This window comes from Nicotiana attenuata, chromosome 11, assembly GCF_001879085.1.
Source record: "Nicotiana attenuata strain UT chromosome 11, NIATTr2, whole genome shotgun sequence".
Lineage (NCBI taxonomy): Eukaryota > Viridiplantae > Streptophyta > Magnoliopsida > Solanales > Solanaceae > Nicotiana > Nicotiana attenuata.
Window position 1 is genome coordinate 46,462,568 of NC_031999.1, and position 5,357 is coordinate 46,467,924.

The following is a 5,357-nucleotide window of genomic DNA, read 5'->3' on the forward strand; positions in this document are numbered from 1 at the left end:
AAAAAAAAAAAAAAAAAAAAAAAAAAAAAATATATATATATATATATATATATATATACACAGAAGAAGATGGGTAATGCGTTCAAATATTGTACGGTTTTACACGTGGCTTTCTCATATTGGGTAAGTTTTGACTGATAGGCTTAGCCCTTTGCCCCATGACTTTCCTAATTTGTGCCCAACATATACTAGTACATGGCCTCCTTTTTTGCATTAGCACACCCAAATTTTTAATTTCCAATAATTAAGATTAGGAATTCGATACTTAATGATAATTATTTTAATACTAAGAAAAACAGTTCAAATTTATTTCTTTATTAATTGAACTTGTTCAATTTTGTCCTCATTATTAGTCTATTTATGATTTTACTGTTAGCAAATTGTCTTGTATTTATCCTCGTCATTAACAGAGCTCTAATGTAAAATGAGTGGACTTCATGAGTCCTAATTCTTGCAAAAACATGTCTAAAATGCATTGACTTTTGATAATGGTTCTGTTGGAGCTTTGCAAAGAGAACGGTAAAAATGAAACTTTTTTGCAAACGATAGGGATAATATTGCATCAAAAATTTAACAAAGGAAAAAATTAATTAATTCATCCATGTAACGATCTGATCAGTCGTTTTACTTTCTAGAACTCCATTCTCCTAAATAAGACTTTACGTACTTGCTTTACTGATTTATGAGCAGGGATGAGTAGTTCGGAATTTGGAAGAGTTTTGGTTGAAATCGGAACACTTGATTCCTTAAGGATGGCTTAAAGGCCAAGTTTGACTTCGGTCAACATTTTGAGTAACGGCCTCAAAATCGGGATTTGACGGTTCCATTAGGTTTGTATGATGATTTCAGACTTGGGCGTATGTTCGGATTGGGTTTTGGATGACCCTGGAGCATTTCGGCGCCTAATAGTGAAAGTTTGTTCTTGAAGGTTTTGAAAGTTCTTTAAATTTGGTTTGGAGCGGGTCTTGGTGATATCGAGGTCCAAACGGAATTCCGAGATCGGGAATAGTTCCGTATGTCATTTAAGGCTTGCACACAAAATTTAGTGTCATTCCGAGTAGTATAAGTACGTTTTGGCGCATTGGAAGTAAATTGAAGAACTTGAAGTTATAAGTTTGATTCAATTGGTTTTGAGATGGATTCTTAGTTTTAGTGTTGTTTCGGGCGTTCTGAGAGTTCGAACGAGTCTGTTTTATAATTCCAAACTTGTTGGTATGTTTGGGCGGGGCCCGAGTGTCAATCGGACGAGGCTCGGGCCAAGTTGGAAATTTGGAACAAGCAGCTAAATGCCCCAGATCTGTCATAACCGCACCTGCGGTTGGTTAGCGCAGATGCGAGCTCGCAGGTGCGGGCTAGGCATCGCAGAAGCGGCCAAGGAAGGGCAGCCCAGGTTCCGCAGATGCGGAACCGTAGAAGTGGGTACCCGACTGAAGATGCGACCCAGCGGGCCCTAGGCTTTTCCGCAGAAGCTGGACCTCGGATGAGGCCTTATGACCGCAGATGTGGAAATCGCTGGGGGCAGTGGCCTTCATTTAATACGGGACTTAGCATTTTTGACTCATTTTCTTCCACACTTGGGCGATTGAGGAGCTTTTAAGGAGGGTATTTCGACCTAGCTTTTGGAGGTAAGTAATTCCTACCAAATGTGAGTTAAATACTTAGATTATGGATAGATTAACATGTAAAAATTAGTGAAAATCAAGGTTTTATAGGAAAACCTAGGTTTTAGATAAAACGAGATTGAACCACGAAAATTATTTTGAAACTTAGTGGAAATCATATATTTATATTTCTAAGGTTAAGGGTAATAACTTTCTTCAAAAAAATTCGGAATCCGAGCATGTGGGCCCGGGGTGAATTTTAGAAATCTTGCAATTTAGGTTGGGTAATCACTTTAATAGTGGAAATGTGAATCATTGAGCATAAATTGATTAGTTTATGCAATGTTTGATTAGTTTCGAGTCGTTTGGCATCGAATTTGGAGGTTTAAGCGCATTCTTGAATTGGGAAGTAGGCTTTGAGACGAGATAAGTCTCCTTTTTAACCTTGTAAGAAGGAATTAACCCCATAGGTAAATTAAACAAATGTGTGTACTTATTTGTGAGGGCTACGTACATACGAGGTGACGAGAGTCCGTATATAGCTACTACTATGCTATTGTCCGGGTAGTTTAGGACCCATATCATGCATTATATGAAATGTTTCGCCCTTACTTGCTAATTTAATTACTTGAGTCAAATTGGAAATTTCATGAAAGAAGTGTAAGAGGTTAAATTCACTTATTTGAAGATTTAATGGAATGCTTGACTGTAAATGTGAAATTTGTGCTTTCTTTGAAAATATTTACTATTTGTGGATCGGGCCGAGCGCCTCTGTAGTAAATAGATGCATCTATGGTTCGCGTTGTTCGACCCTCAGGCAGTGCACAGTTTAATATTATGTTGGACCGGGCCGTACGATCTCGGCATAATTTGCGCATGCCAATTATTTGGAACCCTCCGTGATTTATACTGCTTAAATGCCTTGAAATGTAAGCTGTTAAATGATATGAATGAAATTGAAATTATATTGTGAAAGAAGAACTTATCACTTCCTGTTATTGAGCTTTCAGTATTATTCATGATATCCATGCTTAGCATAACACTTTAATTATATCATGTTAGCCCATAGTAAGTGTCTAAGTCGACCCCTCGTCACTATTTCTTCGAGGTTGGACTGGATAGTTACTGGGTACATGTTGTTTATGTACTCATACTACACTTCTGTACTTAATTGTACAGGATCTGAGAGAGGTGCATCTAGTTACCCGTCTAGCGCGCGTAGTTGATCCCCACTTCGAGACTTCACGGTGAGCTGCCTGCCATTTTGCAGCAGTTGGACTCTTCCTTATGTTTTACTTTTCTGTCAATTTCCTCTCAGACAGTAGGCTAGCAGTATTATTTTGTATATTCCACTAGATTTCCCACACACTTGTGACACAAGGTCTTGGCACACTCACTAATAGACTTGTGATTTTGGGTTTGCTTACATGATTCTGATTAGTACTTATTGCTTCCGCTTATTCACTTGCATATTTCTAAATCTTTTTAACAAATAAGGAAATTTTTCTACTTAATAATTTATTTAAACGGAAAACCACTAGTCGATCGGCGTTGGCTTGCCTAACAACGGTATTGGGCGCCATCATGGCCTATAATGGATTGGGTCATGACAATCCATGATTGTGGGGCTGTTTGGTTTGTGGAATAAGAAATTATAATTATAAAATATAATATGAGATTATTTTATTTTGTATTTGATCGAATTTTTAATTTCAAAATTAGTAATATCATAATTATGATAGTATTTTTATATCATTTTCAATGTAGCATAATAATATTGAAATTTCTAATTTCAAGATAAAATATCAAAATAACCAAAATACCCTTCTCCAAGAGGCTTCTCCAAAAATCCGTTAAAAAAATTTTAAATTAAAAATAAAAGTTTATCCCAATTTACTATAAAATCAAACACATATTTATATTATCCCTTATATATTTTATTTTTCCAATTAATCAAAAATCCAATAGTAAAAGTATATTCACTAAATAATTCTAACATTATTTAATCTTGTTGAGTTGAGGTTAAATATTGATTTTGATGATTAAAAACTATTGTCAATTAACCAGGTATCTTGAATATATTTGATGTACTAACTAATAGGGTTGTAGATGTGTCGAGTATGTATCGAAAGAACCAGGTCCTTTAGATTGCTTTGATCAAGAACTACAAACTGATTCCTAATGCAAGCCGAATTTTTCAAAAGATTTATTTTGTGGGCTACAAGTACTGTATCAACTGAAGGATTCATGTGCAATACAGATTCGTTAATATTGTTACACTTGCATATAAGAAAAATGTGTGTGGAGCTGGAGATAATTAAAGAAACCAAGTTCTAAAAGGATTGACTGAAATATTTTAGGTTTTGGAGCTGAAATTGAAGAAGTTTATAGCCAACCTCACTCCTATAATTTATAAAAGCTTTGCATTGAAGCTATTGAAGACTTATGATATTTTGCCGTTCTACTGCAAAATCAATGACGACAAATAGCAATCAAAGCAAGATAATGCATTCTAGATTCGAGCTACTCAATTGAAAAATTTAATGATGAAGAATTTTTCTAGTTCTTTAGTTGCTTAAGCCTTGGTTCATTGTTCATTAATTGTAACCTATTTTGCTTTTGAGAAGTATAATCGTAGGCAAACAAGCATGATAATTTATTTTAGAGTTCTAGGCTATAGTTTATAGTCTAGGAGAAATAGCTACAATTGAATTGATTGTAGGGGTTAAGGTACTAGAGTTTATAGTCCCTTGGTTATTTTGTTGTATCCTAAAAGCCACTCTTGTTGTTAGTGGAGTTTGAGAAAATCATATACGGGTAGGTCATATTTTACCCCCTTTGAGCCAGTGATTTTTCATGTAAAATCACATGTGTCTTTAAGTTTCTACAGTTTACTTCGTGTTTGGTATTGAAATTTGTAGGTTAAAGAAACAGATATTTTCACAAACGAAAATCGGGCAAGACACAATCTACCCTTCTAATGTCTAGGTGATCTGTAAAATAACGAATTCACATGTTATAATCTAATCATTCTGATAACTTGTTTTCCAACCAAACATTTTTGTTATGCTAAGCCCACAAGTCTTTGAAATTATTCCAAAAAAAAAAAAAACATAAACTATAAAAACATCTTATTAATAAAAGATATTCATGATTTTTTGAGATGGATGATGGCGTTGATTAAAAGAAAATGCTTCAATATTTCAAAAATCATAAAACCAAGTGTATCTCATTAACCCTCTTATGTTAATGATATCTTTTATGATGAAATGAACTCTATTTAATTATTGAGGCAACAAGAGCTAATCACATAAGTATTTCAAAACTATGTGAGATTTTCCAATAATTAGAATCAGCTACAGAACATTCAAATTTATGAGAAGATCTTTTCTTATCAAACGAATTCCAAACGGAGATTTTTGTATAATTTTATTTATTAAAAGCCTTTTATATAACATGAGTTCCGATTTTTAAACCAACTTGGAAACTAAATTTAACGTAAAGATTAGATCTGATGAAATTATTATCTCTACAACTCAAATTTTTACGACAAGGTCTACTTATTACGAGCAATTCTTGCATCTCCTATATTTTTATGAGGTCTTTTTTTAAAAAAATTATATTAGTTTACTGCTAAAGCTCTTTAAAGTCAAATATATTATAAATAGAAGTCCCAATAAAATTTACTAACCTGATTCTTCAATTGATATATTTCTCCCTCTCAATAACAAACGCTCATGCTTTGATTTGAAAGTT